We start from the raw sequence: 15226 nt of genomic DNA, 5'->3' as shown, positions 1-15226 counted from the left end.
TGGGCAGGATGACAAGCTGAAGATTTCGCTCGTGGTTTCTTTTTCCCTCCCTCTTGTTTCTCAGAAGTTAGCAGAAGCAGTTACATAAGATGTGCGCAGTTCTGAAGTGTTCTCTCCTCCTGGAGTCTCAGGTGGGTTCAGGATGAGTGTAACGAGTTAGCACTGAACGTCGCGCTGTGGTTTTCAGCATAATTGAAAGCAGGATCAGAAAACATCCGTGTTGGCACGGCCCGCGGGGATCATTGTGTCTGAATCCTGGCTCCACACAGGACCACGGAACAAAACGAACTGTATTTCTGAGAGTGCTGGCCAAGTGCTCATGCCGTGTAGTGAGTTTCAGGACTGGGTAAACACAGCGAAGGGAAATTGATGTATTTCTCTTTGTTTGACTACTGCTTTCTTCTATTGCCCGGTAGCATTTAATATGAGTAGTGATATGGGTAAATGACAGAGTCCTCTAGCCTCCCATGTGATTAAATCATATCATGATTTTGTCTAGAAATGGTGTATGCGATACTTCTGTATTTCCGTGAGTTTCTTATCTCCTACCTTACGTAAATTCAGTTCATTGCTTCTAGGTACGCTGACTTAATTTCTTATCCATTAAAATATTTTCTGTAGTACTTCAATGTATTAGATTAACCTCATAGTAAAAAAAAACTTCATGAATCCTTTTTTGCTTGAAACTTTGAAGGTTTACTAAAAGAGACACGTAGCGTTGCACAGCAGCTGAAATGCAGTTAATCACAGAATCACAGGAGGACTGGGATTGGAAAAATACCTAAAACCTATCCAGTTCCAGCCCCCCCACCAGCTCAGGCTGCCCCGGGCCCATCCAGCCTGGCCTCCAGCATCCCCAGGGGTGGGGAACCCACAGCTCTGGGCAGCCGTGCCAGCGCCCTCTGAGTAAAGAATTTCCTCCTAACATCTAATCCAAATCTCCCCTCTTTTGCTTTAAAACCATTCCCCCATTTCCTAATCCTTGAACTGCAGAGAAATCCCTGTAAAACAAGCTGTGAATTTTGTGCTGATCTGCAGAGCACCGTGCTGATCAGGGGAAAAGAAAGCGTGCTGATTGCCACCAAATGCTTTCATGCAGTTGTAATGACAGCATTTGCTGCATGAGCAATCTTCAGTGCGGAGGTGGATAGCTGTGAGCTGCTCGAAACCAGAGCTTGCCTGGTGACGCCAGGAAGGTGACTGGAAGAGATGAGGAGTGCTGGAGGTGAGCTCGGTGATAAGCACGAACGTGCTGTGCGTGTTTTTGTTGTTTATTGCTGAGAGATTCTTTAACTTCACTGGGCTGGTTAGGGGAGAAGATGGGCAAGCTGGAATTTTCGTGAAGACATCTTTAGAAAACGTTCTAGGTGATGTGGGAATGCAGAGGACACAGAATCTGGTTCTGGCCGTTGACTGCAGTTTGAACAGAACTGCCCATCTCATCTGGCATCTCTGAAACTGATTAAGTTTACTGAGACTTCTCATGAGCTTTGTGCAATTTTCTTTTTCTCCTTTGTAAGAAGTTTTACAGTACTCGAGCATCGGCATTTTCTAATTGCTCGTTTTAAATTTAAGGCCTGTACACAAATATACGTTCAGTGGGACTTGTGTTGAAGATCTTGCTTTACGAGTACTACGCAGTACTGTGCTTCAAGCCAGGTCTTAGGCTTGGGTCATTGTAGAATAAGGTATTTTGAAAATCTTTGCGAGTGTTCGGGTCCAACTCAGAGGAATTTGGACCCAACATATCAGACCTATAAAATCTGTCAGAGCAAGGGACCTAAAACCAGAGCGTGCCCTGCTGTGGTGTGCACAGGAAACCGTGTCACAAAAACAACCCTCATTTTGCACGAGCCCAAGAGGTGGTATCTCAGTGTTTTGACTCTGGGGAAGAATGGTGTATTGTTACAGTAGACTTTGGAATTTAACTATGAAGTGATAATAGAACAGAACTACCACAGAGCTATCATAAAGCAGAGCTGTATTATCATAGAATCACAGAACCTCTCCAGAGCCTTCTCTCAGGGCAGGCTGAACCAGCCCAGCCCTCTTTCATGGGAGAGACACTGCCATACAACACAGGGTTGTACCTCCTGCATTCGGGTGGGTGTACAACCTTCAGAGGTCGTACTGTACAGCTGAGGAACATAGGGACACTTGTTCATAGCTGCTGCACAGAAGGCCTGAAGAATGGTGAGACCACTGCTTGGTTTCCTCTGCACACATGAATTCGACTGTGGTTCCCTCGAGGGCAGCACTATTCTGCCTGGCTAATTTGGAGGCAGTTCATTAAGGTCTTTAATGTTTCTGCAGGATACTAATGAAAATAGCATGCTTACAGCTTCATTAGACCTTACTGTATTGTAATTAGGAATTTCAGACCGTGGAGTGAATGCCTCTTGCTGAAATCTGTATGTCCAGTCAGGAACCCTTTGTAGTCAGTGCTGGAGAAATGCATGTACACTGGATAACACTCATTTCACCCTGAAACCATTTGATTAAAAGAAAGCAGTAGGAGAACAGTTTATTTCTCCAAAAATACACGTACAGAGCCCAGTCAGACCCTGCTAGAATCGTCAGTTAAAAAGAAAACTGTGACATCATCACTTCTGTTCTCCACATAGTGCTGCAGAGCATCTTTGGCTTGGTCCTGTCCCCTGTCCTGATCACCTGAGTTTGGCACGGTGTTCCTTTGGAAGCAGGTGAAGACTGGGTCACAGAAGTGGGTCTGCTGGAGGAGCATATTGCTCTGCAGCATGAATTTGAGGATATTTCCCTGGCTGGTAAATTTTGCTGTGTGTGTGTTTCAGGGCAGCATCGTTGTAGATGAAGTACTTCTCAGACCTGCCTGTGCAAAACTCATTTCCCACGTCTGCTCGGTCTGAGATTCACAGCACCCTTCTGTCCAGTTTTAAGAAGTGGAAGCACTGTCCAAGATCCTCTGCATTTTCATTCTTCAGTCTTCATTTGTTTTTTTTCTTTTAGTGTAACTTCATCCCTGAATTTTCTTGGAAGAATGCCCGGTATAGAGATGGCTGAAGCATTCTGTGATCATAATTCTTTTTTTCTTGACTGTGCGCTCCTGATTTTATCCTAGCGTAAGCAATGCCCTCCGTTTTAATTAGCGTTCTTAAGTATCCTTATTTCGTACTTAGAAATCCAAAGTTGGTGTCATTTTGCCGTATTTCTAATATATGTGAACACAGAGTGTAAACTGCAAGTCCCTTATTTTCAGGAATGCTACCAAGTGGTATGCTGTGTAGCCAGCATCTTGTTTCCAAAGCGCATGTGTCCGGCCCATGGCCTGCAGGCTGCGTGCAGCCACACAGCCTCATAAACTTTAAACATTGCTGTGTGATTTTCAGCAGTGTTTTTTAGGAGCCAGCTGCGTGCTGCTCAAGCGCAGACTGTGTTTGCAGCAATGGGATGCTGTGGAGGGGAAGGCGCAGTGCAGTGCTGACTCGTGCCCACCACACGCACTCAGCCAAACCAAATCCTGTGTGTATTACATGTGACATACACTCATGCCCGCTGTCGAGTAAAACACAGCGATTGCTGGCTATAAAGTATATGTTGTATGCAGCCCCAGATGATTCCTCTTCACCTGATGCAGCCCAGGCAAGCTAGAAGGTTGGACACCCTAGTTCTGCAGACTGAAACACGCAGAGCTTTCTGTTTAAGCTGTGTTCATGGCTTCTTTAACATGATGGAGGATATGCAAAGCAGTTATCCGACATTTTCCAAGTTCCCGTATTCTTCTCTCTTAGATTACTTTGCGCGCACGTGAACACATTTATGATTCCTTTCTCTTTCCTTAATCTTTGCAGCTCATGCGTTACAGGGCAATAGCTGGTGCTCATGAAGAGGAGAAGGCTCTTCAGCGAGAGTCACAAGTTACTCTGCCTTGAAACTTGCCGGTCTGTATTGTTTTTTGGGCTTGGGCTCAGCAGGAAGGCGCTGCTGCAGCAGGGGCACCCCCTGTCTGGTGAGAACGCCTCTGCCCTTTATCAGCCGTGGAACTCGGGGCCGTCAGCGCCGTCAGACTTGCTTGGGTAGCATGTGCAGATGGAGAACTTGTTTTTCAGAGCTCAAATTATGGAAACCTGTAACCCCGCTGCCAGGTTATTTATGTGGCCTAGAACGAGGTTCTGACAGCAATTCAGAATCGCAATTAAATACCTCCCGCTGCTAATTTCAACATCTGATGCAGGATAGCATTAGCTAGCCAGCTGATAAATAAATCTTACATAGCATTCTTCAGATAAACATCAGTTTTGGTTTCAAACGCATCACCCTTTGCTAACATAACCTGGTGGTAAAGATGATTAGTTACAACACATTCCAGGAAGTGTCGATATTTGCTCTTGCAAAATATTTAACGTATGTGTTGTAGGGACTGTACAAGCAGCACATCCCCCGGTGACTGCTGTTGTGTTCCTTACTGGAGAGCATGGAGCCAGGAATCTGAACTGTTAAGAAACTGCTTCAGCCCACGCATGTTAATACCAGTAGAAGCTTTCCCTGGCAAGAACTGAAACCAGCTCTTGTGCTGCAGTCATTTTCTTCCATTGTTTTTCAAACTGAAACCCTAGAAAAGGTGACTTCTCAAGCTTTTTTTCCTGAAGGAAGAACTTCAACTTGTATTATTTGAACTTTGTTAAAATAATTTAAACGTTGCAAAAGTAGAAAAGTCTCTGTGGCTTTACTAAATAACGATTTTTTTTTTTTTTTAATAGGAAGGTAAGTTTAAAGAAATCTAATGTAAAGAGTGGCATTCATACTGTCAAGTGAAGATGAGTAGGAATCAAACTAATGATGGGCAATTTAGTAGGTTCCACTGGCTGTGTATGTTTATGTACTGAATATTGAGTAATGTCCACTTTGGTTCATAGACAGTTGTTTTTAATGATTTATCACCAGCCAGCTTTTTGCTAATGCCAATGCTGTTAACTTGAACTAAGCTGACACTTGCTAGAAATTTTGCATTTAAGAATTAAGTCACACCGTAATAATTTTTGTAAGGTTTACAATAAATAAATGTTTTGCTTTTGTCCCTGTCCTGCATGCATGACCTTTCATGTGCAGACACATACTTGTGTACTTTCATGCTAACTTCATTAGATTGGTGATTTCTGTGTTGTAAGAAGAGGGGAGGTGGTTTGAGAAGCCTGCCTTGTGAATCACAAGTTTCAGGTACCCTGCTGTAGCACGCAGCTGTGCTTCATGTTATGTTCAGGCTTCCTTTTAATTCTGTCCAGATGCTTGCACCCTCTTGGGGGGTCCAACAACAAAAGCCCAAGGTTAAACAATTTGGGGTTTTTTTGGTTTCCTTTTGGGTTTTTTTGTGTGCCTGTTCTGCTCAGCCCTGGTTTCATATCTGCCCGTCAGCTGAAATCCCTCTTTCCATTGGGAAACCCTGGCTGTATTTATCAGCTGAGGTATGCTGCAATGAGTTTGCTTGTTAGAGTAAACATCCCAAACTCTTCTGCCTGCGGCTACTAGTGGATGGACACATCCTCCCGTTGATACTACACTCTTCCTTTGCATTTTGTCTGCTTTGAATTCTGTCTAGAATGGGGTAGCTGGAGTGCTTGTCAGTATGGATGTGTACACACATACACGTGGCATATGTATATATATCTGTATGTCATAAATAATATCTCTAGATAGAGTTCTTTCTCTGCTGGAGATACTTCTCATGATGTTTTTTAGTCATCTGTCTGGTCAGAGACTGGTGGGCTCCTGAATAAGGGTTTTCTGGTGCTGCAAGCATAGACATACACCTTGGTGTTACTTGTCGTGTTGTGGTAGCATTGCAGGTGCAACATGGGAAGCTCATCGTCAGCATGCAGGCTCACCCGGCCGTGTTGCCACCAGGTGGGTTTGTACATCATTAGCACATTGTTAATGAGCATATGGCAGGATGTGCTTGTTCTGGAGGTGGCCAAGGCTGTGTTGGATGGGGCCCTGGCAGCCAGATCGTGTGGTTGGCAACCCTGCCCATGGCAGGAGGGCTGGAGCTGGGTGGGCTTTAAGGTCCCTTGCAACCCGATCAATGATTCTCTGAGTAAGTGCTGCTGAGGTGGGTGCTAGGAGAAGTTGTTCAGGGGTGATCATGTCCTGTAATTACTAACCACATCTTAGTGCCTGAGTGAGCGCAGTAGAAATCTGTGCTGAAAAACAGAGTATCCAAGCATAGTATTTTTGGAAGACTGTGGTGTGTAAGTTTTTCCATGTACAGGGATGCCTGTATAATCAGGCAGTGAAGGACTGGGTGTGATGGAGGAAGATGTGGCAGTGTGTTGGTAGCTGTGGTTGTGGGTGGCATAATTGAAGGAAATACTGCGATGTGAGCTAATAAAGTTTTAATTTCATGAAAGCTCTGTTTCAACCTCTGTTTTCAAGAAAACAAATGACTAAAGCAGTTTTTTGACCCATGTGGTCTCTAATTCATTAAAAGGATTATGATCTTTGCTTACCGTTGGAATGCAAAATTAAAAAACAAAGCTTTGTAAGCCTGCACCATTCATCCCTTTCATGGGGTTCAGTAGAAGAGCTCAGGTTGTGGTTCACTCTTTACCCACATACCAAGTGCCTTTGTCATCCTTTGTATGCACATGAGAGCCTGTGCATCCTCCCTTTGTTTTGCATCCCCCCTTTGCTTTGTTTTCTTTCTTTGAGTGATAACACCTTGCAGGTTGATTCGTCCTGATCCTGCGACACAGGCTCCTTTCATTTGCTTCCAGATGATGATATCCTCTCTTTGCTGAGGGATTCAGTTGGTAAGCACTAATGTCACGCACATTTTCGGCAGCCAGAAAGTGTTGTACAGCACTTGGATTCTGAAATCTTCTTAGGAGAGGTGTTTGATTCTCTTTAAGCCAGTTTTTAAAGCCGTGTTGTTGTTGTAGCGGTTTTTATTTGAGTAAACTGTGGCTTTGTTCCTCCAGTGTAAACTTAAGTACCGGAGGAAAAAAGCTGCCTCTGAGGAATGCTCGTGGTCATAAAGTGCACTGTGCTGCTGTGGCGTTTGACATTTGTCATTGCAGCTTTCCCTGTCCAAGTGACAGATCTGCCTTGGAATTCAGGGAGCTCGACCCAGGGATGACTGCGTACTGTAGAGGTACATTAAATAAAGGATGGAGCGCGCTGAGATTTCTTCACTGATCTTAGCCTTTCTTTTGCTGTGTCCAGTGCTTTAATATTTAATTCACTCTTACAGATTTCCATCTGAAGAGGCAGGACTGCATTCCAGTATGTATATGAGAAGGGCCGAAATAGCATCTGCAATCCATATGTGCAAATTGTGTTTTGGATGAGTTCTTTGTATAAGCATCTCAGTAAATAGAAGCGTGGCTGACATCCATATGAGTCAGAGTGCTCTTCTTTAGCAGTTAATTGCTTCTGTGTAGCTTTTCAATGCAAATGACGAGTCAGTGCATGTGAAGGAAGCCCTGGGATTTTAAGTATTTGAAATGTCAACTAAGGAATGTGTGCGGGTCCTATTAATCCTGATTGGCAGTATTCTTTTTTTTTTTTTTTAAATCAAATTCAAAAGTTAAAATGATATTTTTACTTCAACTAGTTAGACTGAATTCTGAGTCAGTTGCTGCACTTCTTGTTACATCCTTTCTATAAAAGCCATAGTACAGAGGGTCACCTGAAGCAGAATTCATGGTGACAGAGATACTTGAACAAGTTAAGACAATGCACAGAAGCCAAGATGCTTCAGCTCACTTCCCTAATAACAATTGTGCTTAATTACTGCCAGAGCTGGATGCTGGAAGCTTGGCAGACATGGATGCCTGCTTTTATTGTCCAGGGTTTTCTCCAACTTCAAGAGATAGCTGCAGTTTATGTTGTTAGGGGTTTGTAAACTGTCTATCCTGAGCAGGGTTAGATGTGAACTGATGATAGTTTAAAATAAAGAAGTAGGATCACAGCTGCACGCACAGCTGTAGCAAGCAGTGATGTCTGAGTCATGTAATCCATGGTTAAAAATTCAATTTTCTAATCACCAGTGTTACTGAGTGAAAGAGAAACCAGAAGGTCTCTAATGTAATTGGTGAAATACAGAACAAGAAGTGAGATTAATGTACATTGTTTTTCATGGTGCTCCAAAGATTCATGCTGCCAGTTTCCTTATGTGTCACTATTCATATAAAATCAAAAGAACAAATGTCAAAGCAGGAATTGTTTTGGTTCATGAAGTATTCTGGTTTTCATAAAGGTTTTCCCGTGGATTTGTTTTCCTTAGTTCTTGAGAACAGTAATCTGGCAGCACTCAACATTGTGCTGAAGGATTTCTCCCTTCATTCCATAAACTCAAATCTTCGTAACAATCTGATCTCCCCCACCCCAAACTCAGTCAAAAATAAAAACAGAGATTTATACCCTAGGGAGAGACAGCAGATGCTGAAAAGAAACAAGCCTTATGGGTTGAGATAACAGAAGTTTAATAAGTGAAGGGGAGGAAAAAAAAAAAAAAAAAAGACTGATGCTCCCCCAGAGGAACGTTACTTTGGAAGAACTCCCCTGCCACCCCGTTTTCACTGCTGAGCACAGAGTTAGGTAATCTGTAACGTCCCTTTGGGCAGCTGTCCCTTGCCTGTGAGATGGAGAATAACCCTGCAGCTCTGCAGGCCCTACTCAGCCATGTCTGAATCCTCTGACAACTGTACTTAACGTTTTCTTGCTCGTGAGTTTGTGGTTCTTGAGTTGTGGAGATGTGAAGCATGGTTAGCTGTTTTTTTCTTACCCTCTGTCTCGTGTTCAAACTCTTTTGTTAAATATTCAGCACTTTCTATATCTCTAAGTGTACTGATGAGTCTATGGTTAAACTTTCCAGCACAGCATTCTGCTAGGAACGTGAACTGTTCACCTTCCGTTGTATGCTGCGCTGTGCTGTTCAGTATACAGCAGCAACTGAAACCTGTTATTGTCATTAAGAAAAAGGACAATTCAGCTAATGAGGAACTGTCATCTGAAGTGTGAAAACCTGTTTGGGTGTGATTTTTCACCCAGGCAAAGATTACTTTTTTATAGTCAAACATGTATAATAAGTTTATGTGTGTGTATATATATATATATATTTATAAAACCTGTAACTTATTCAAGTTTTATTTTTTCAATGTGGCATTACGAATTGAGAGTGAAATGCACGTAATTTGATGTGATGTGCTCAGTGGTACAATAGCTGTGATATAAAAGTGCAAGAATAATTTGTATCTTCCTTCTGTCATGCAGAGAATTATTGGCAGAGTGCTTCTTAATGGCTAAAGCAAAAGCAGCTGTAATACTGTGCAATCCTCAATCTTTTCCTAGGTTATGAAGTCTTCTGTTCAGATCATCTCAAAATTCAAAGAAAATCCAGAAATGCAAGTGAAAAAAAACAACAGATCTTTGAATTAGATCTGTATCTTTGGAAACGAGCATCCAATTGACTACGTAAATCTTCCAGAAAATAGCTGCTTACCCTGCATAGTGTTGTGAGGGATTTGGGCCTATTTAGATAGGTTGGTTCAGCTGCAAGCAAACAAGCCATCCTTGGAAGTGATAGGACGTGAGCCTGGCTTACCTCAAAAGCCCAGATTAGCAAGCCCTACAAGATGCCTTCTCTAGAAGTACAGGCAGTTGCGTTCACAGGCTTTGTATGGATTTTGGTTGCTCCTTGTGAACAGTTTGTATAAGCCAGCACAACTCTGCCTACAGGGCTGAATGTTTCGGAGTCCTTAGTCGCAGAACTAGCTGAAGCACAAAGCCAGGTCTGTAGGAATGATGACGCTTTACTTGGCTGCCCACCAGAAAGGACCTTCAGAAGTTTATGGCAGACGAGAAGCTTCCAGTGAAACTGCTTTACTTGTCATTTTCAGCTGGAGATCTTGTGGTGGGTGCTTCCCTACCCTGCAGGGCACCTGCATATCTCTTCCAGGGGTTCTGAAAGCCCTTTGGGGGTCCCGGGTGATTTGTAGACACTGCGTTACCCCACAGCCCCTGGGACATGGTGTTAGTTTGCATTGCTGTTTCTAGAAAGCAGATCTGAGCTGTTCGGATCCTGGTTGTTTGTTGCTTGCCAAGAGAGGTTGTTGGGGCCTTTTTTGCAAGATAAACACAGTGAGATTTTGAAGATCCACTGGCAGCATTGCTGTAGGTGCCTTCTGATCTTTGGACCTCTGGTCCTTGTGGAAGGCAGAGTTCCTGGACAGTCAGGTCTTTGCTCAGAGCTGGTACACGATTCTTCACAATCACAAGTGATTACTTAAAGTGAGGAAAACTTATACTTTGGAATGAAATATAATTCTTAGCAAACCTGTGCTTTAAAATTTTTTCATGTTTACCGTGACAAAAGCCCCTCATGCATGTGCTTTCCAGCAACACCAATTTTTTGATAATCTGGCCAAACAGTCCAGTGTGAAATAGCGCATTAACTGGTTTCTGGGTTCCTAGTGCTGTTGCAGTGTGTCTGTTTTCTAATGAAGAGCTAGAGTAAACATCATTCTGCTGCTGAATGGGGCAAGAGATCTGGTGACATACAGAAGGCTGAGGTGCTCTGTGCCTTCTTTGCTTTTGCCTTACCAGTAAGTAGGATGGGCCTTCAAAAAGTGGCAGGCACCTGAGACCAGAGGGGAAGTCTGGAGCAAGGAAGACTTGCCCCGGTGTTGGAGGACCAGAGCCTTTTCCTAGATTTGATGAAATACATGATGGCAAGACTGAGGAATCTGATAGAGGCTCTGGGGGTTTCTCTTTGTATTCTACTGCTATAGAGATTGGGGAAGGCTATTGCATGATGACAGAATTGATGAATGTCACGTGTCTCTCACATCCCTGAACTTCGAGGTGGGGGATGGGTGAGCAAAATACCTCCCACTGTAAGAGAAGAGCAATTCTGAGACCACCTCATGAGGCTGAATGTGTACCAGTATATACTGGGCCCAGATGAACCTGATGAGCTCCAGCAAGACCAAATGCAAAGCGTTGCACTTGGGTCAGGGAAATCCCAGATATGTCTACAGACTGGGAGGAGAACTCCTTGAGAGCAGCCCTGAGGAAAAGGACTTGGAGGGCCTGGTGGAAGAAATGCTGGACATGAGCCAGCAGTGTGTACTTGTGGCCCACAAGGCCAACTTTAGCTTGGGCTCCATAAGAAGAAGGGTGGCCAGCAGGGAGAGGAAGGTAACTGTCCCACTCTGCTCTCTCTTTGTGAAGACTCATCTGGAGTACTGTGTCCAGGCCTGAGTCCCCCAGCACAAGAAAGATGTGGAGCTGTTGTAGTGCGTCCGGAGGAAGGGCATGGAGATGATCAGAGGGCTGGAGCACCTCTACAAGTCTGAGGGGCTGGGCTTGTTCAGAGAGGAGAGAAGGCTCTGAGGAGATGTCATTGCAGCCTTCCAGTACTTAAGGGGAGCTTATGAGCAGGAGGGAAATGAATTTTTTGCATGAGTAGATAGTGATAGGATAAAGGAGAATGGATTTTAACTAAAAGAAGGGAAATTTAGATTAGATGTAGGGGAAATTTTTCATGGGAAGGTGGTAAGGTGCTGGAGCAGGTTGCCCAGAGAAGCTGTGGATGCCCCATCCCTGGAAGTGTTCAAGGCCAGGCCGTATGGGACCTTGTGAATAAACTCTTTCTAATATCCAATCTAAATATCCCCTGGTGTAAATAGAAGCCTCTTCTTTGCATCGTATTGCTTGCCACCTGAGAAAGAGACTGACCCCCTCTTCACTGCAACCTCCTTTCAGCTAATTTTAGTGATGAGGTCTCTCCTCAGCCGCTCCATGTAACTCTTGTTTTCTCATCCCTTCACCTGCTCTGTTGCTCTTTGAACACTTGATCAGCTCAATATCCTTCGTGCACTGAGGGGCGCAAAACTGAGCACAGTATTTGAGGTGTGATCTCACAAGTACTCTGTGCAGAGGGACAGTCACCTCCTCTAGTCTTGCTGGCCTGTTTCTGATGCTAGGATGCTCTTGGCTTCCTTGGCCACACTCCTGGCTCATGTTTGCTAGCACATTCAGCTCCTGTTCTGCTGGGCAGCTTTCCAGCCACTCTTGCCCAATCCTGTTCCACTGTGTAGGGTTATTGTGACCCAAGTGCAGGACTCAGCACTAGGCTGTGCTGGATGTCATGCAATTGGACTCGGCCCATCAATCCAGCCTGTACAGATCCCTTGGCAAAGCCTTTCTGCATCAAGCAGTTCAGCAGTCCTGCCACAACCGGTATCGTCCACAGTGTGGTATTGCCTATTGATCAATAGCCTTACTGCCTAACATTTCTTTTTCTCAAATAAGTAAGCTGACTGCATTACTCTTGCAGAAGATCGTTGTGTTTTGGATTCTCTGTACAATAGGTGCAGAGGTCATGGCAGGAATGCCCTAGAGAACTCTTAGATGACAGCACTCTGCAGTCTCTGAAAGAAAGAGTTTACCCTTCTCTTGAGCTGCAAATTCTGCTTAACATCACAACTACTCACACCCATCCAGATATTCAGAAAAGGAAGCAGTGCTGCTGATGATGAGATGATCTCTGCTGAAGGCAAAGATACCTCACCACAACATCTTTGAACGTCTGCCAGCAACTGAATGTTTTTCTGTTTCATCTTCCTCTCCGTTGGGCACAGGTTGTACATTTTCCATTTCACTTGCACCAATATCATCATAAACATTACTTCGGATAGTTATTACATCCTGCCTATCTGTAGCGGAGCATGTAATGTCTTCAACTGGCATAATATCTCATGCCAGACTCCACGTCAATGGGTGCAGTGCATCTATGCTGGTAAATGGTTGCAGTCCTGCTGAGAATTTTAAATTCTTTCCAAACAATGGGAGCCCATGCAGTGTGTTGGGGAGCTGCCCATCCGGATTAAGGTGACATGGAACTCAACTCTCCTCAGCATGGAAGCGCTCCTGGCTAATTCAGGCATGGCATCTCTGTACCTTTTTTGCTCTGGAGTTTCAACGGCAGGGTGTCCAGCATTTTTCCCCTGAGTCAACAGCTGTCTTGCTTCACTGTTGACAGTAAAAACTGTATCACATGAACGGAGGCAGGAGATCTTTACCCTGTGCAACAAAGTCATTGACCTTTGGGCAGTTAGAAGGTAACTGAGTTTGGTTAAGCATCTGGACTAGCAGTGAGAGATTCAGAGCAAAGTTTTAACACATCCCGTTTTGGATTAGGAAATTCTTAAGGGTTGCCTTTATTTTTACTTTATTTTTACTTTATTACTGTCCCAGCAGCTCGTGTCATGCTCAGGCATAATGTAAGCGGACAGAATGTCTTAGAGCTACCAGTCCCTGCTGATGGGCAGATTTAGGAGCGTAGTGCAGCTGGATTTGGAGAGCATGATGGTTTGTGAATGAAGTGAGCCTGTTTTAGGAATATTTCTGAGCTGTACGCCGTATAGGTGATTGCATGATATTGCTGTCTTCGTTTATAGGAGGTCGTGATTTACACAAATCAGAATGATAGCACTGGCTTGCAGGATGCAGTATATATTCCACGAGTGTTAACGTGCAAAACAAACCTTTGGCCTAAAATAACTACCTTAATTTTCATACTCAAATTAGTTCCCAGCGACTTCTTGATAACTAAAGTGCATGTAAAAACAGAAATACATATTTGATTTTTGAGGAGCTATCAGGCATTGCAAATGCAATTAACAGGAGCCTTGCAAGTGCTTTCACAGATGCGGCTGACTGTTGATATTTTTTGTTACTGTCTGGCCATTATTTTTTATATTCTTGTTAACCCTCTCTTCGTGGAGGCTTATCAGACACTTTGATCAACAGACCGGCTCCAGTTCAGTGCAGAAATAGATACTATTTATTTGTTGGGAAGGGCAGTTCTCCTCAGATACAGAAGATACAGCAAGATTTATCTTGTTTAGCCAAAATAACATTTATGTCTTGTTTGAGTTTTGGTATAAAACATCAGTGAATCATTAACTTCCCTGTGCGGCCGCTTTTAGAGCTCGTATTTATGGTTTCCAGTGCCTAAATCTCCGTGGCCATCAAATCCATTACTTAGTTTCAGAGTTTTGTAGCATAAACTTTATTAAATATGAGCTGTGCTTTGGGTGCCTCCTGAGCAGTGTGTCTCCGCAGCTCTGCAAAAAAATTATTAAGCTGTGTTTTTAACGCAAGACTAGAGGTGGTTTGTAGCACTTTTTACAAGGTAAATATTTGTAGGTACCGTAAGTCAAAGAAACGGGCAAAATAAATGGATAATTGGTACCCCACGAGTGGGTGTTTTTGTGTGTAGGTATGTCATCAAGGAAGGTTCCATCGAATGTGGCCGGGTTGTGCAGAGGGGTACTGACATGTGCCGTCCTTATCGCTGAACATCGCAGTGTTCTGTGGTGAATGTGTTTGCATCCCTCCGAAAAGCCACAAAAATAAGAAAATCCGTCCCCTGTGCAACTGTAAGCAAAGCAGTGTTGCTTGTCAGCAAACTACCATCACAAAATACCCATTTTGATCAGCAGCATTTTTTAAAATTTGTAACAACATTTTCCTCCAGTGTTATCACAGTAAAAAAGACTTCTTGCATTAGATACTTGCCTATTTTAATGCAGTAGGTTCCTGCTTCTTCTCACGTTTCCCTCTGTGTTCACTGCTGAGCATTCTCGTTTCTTCTTAGCACTGGAATTAGTGCCAGAAATCCCTTGCGACAAAGAGGACTGTGTGTATCTTCCTTACAGTCAGTAGGGCTACAAGCCTGTAACTACGGACAAGATATACTTGGGTTTTTTTTTTTCGCATGCCTGTGGTCTTGCAGTGAAATTTTCTCTTCTTCAGAACCCTGATTTGTTTTGTTTGATAAAACAGTACACGCACGCTGTCAGGTTTTCGGATGCCCACGTGTGGAGACTGCTGTCTTTTAATTCTGTAGGAATTTTGAAAAGAAAGTAGACTGTGCGGTGGCTGTTGAAGGGATGTCTTGAGTCAGTCACAAGTTTGAAGGTCATTCTGCATTTGCAGAACGCAATATATGTCTGCAATATAAACTGTGGAGTGAAAACCACAGAGGAGTGTGAAGGCAGATTCTCAGGAGACATGTAAACTGGATGACTTCAGTATTGTGCTGCCCAAACGTATTCAGGCAAGATTCTACCGGCTTTTTCCTGATAGGAGCGTGTTTTGTTATGGAGGTGTTGGAATGATCTGTTTTGGAAGGGCATTGTATTAGCTTTGAGTCAGATATATTTGTAGCCTGGCCTCATAATGC

The 15226-nt window shown here is 43.7% G+C and overlaps 1 protein-coding gene across 2 annotated transcripts in view; it reads left to right on the top strand.

Moving 5' to 3' along the window:
* The window catches only part of TNFAIP8 (TNF alpha induced protein 8), a 40995-nt gene continuing 25769 nt past the window's right edge, over positions 1 to 15226 (top strand). Inside the window, exon 1 of one of the 2 annotated variants that reach the window (XM_021381417.1) lies at positions 1 to 131. The gene's annotated coding sequence lies outside the window, so the exon portion shown is untranslated. Of the gene's footprint in view, positions 132 to 2682; positions 2703 to 15226 lie in introns of those variants that run through there. The other variant, XM_021381418.1, reaches the window with a different exon arrangement.

Source organism: Numida meleagris, chromosome Z, assembly GCF_002078875.1.
Source record: "Numida meleagris isolate 19003 breed g44 Domestic line chromosome Z, NumMel1.0, whole genome shotgun sequence".
In the NCBI taxonomy this organism is placed as follows: Eukaryota; Metazoa; Chordata; class Aves; order Galliformes; family Numididae; genus Numida; species Numida meleagris.
This window is presented reverse-complemented; position numbering and strand designations above follow the sequence as displayed.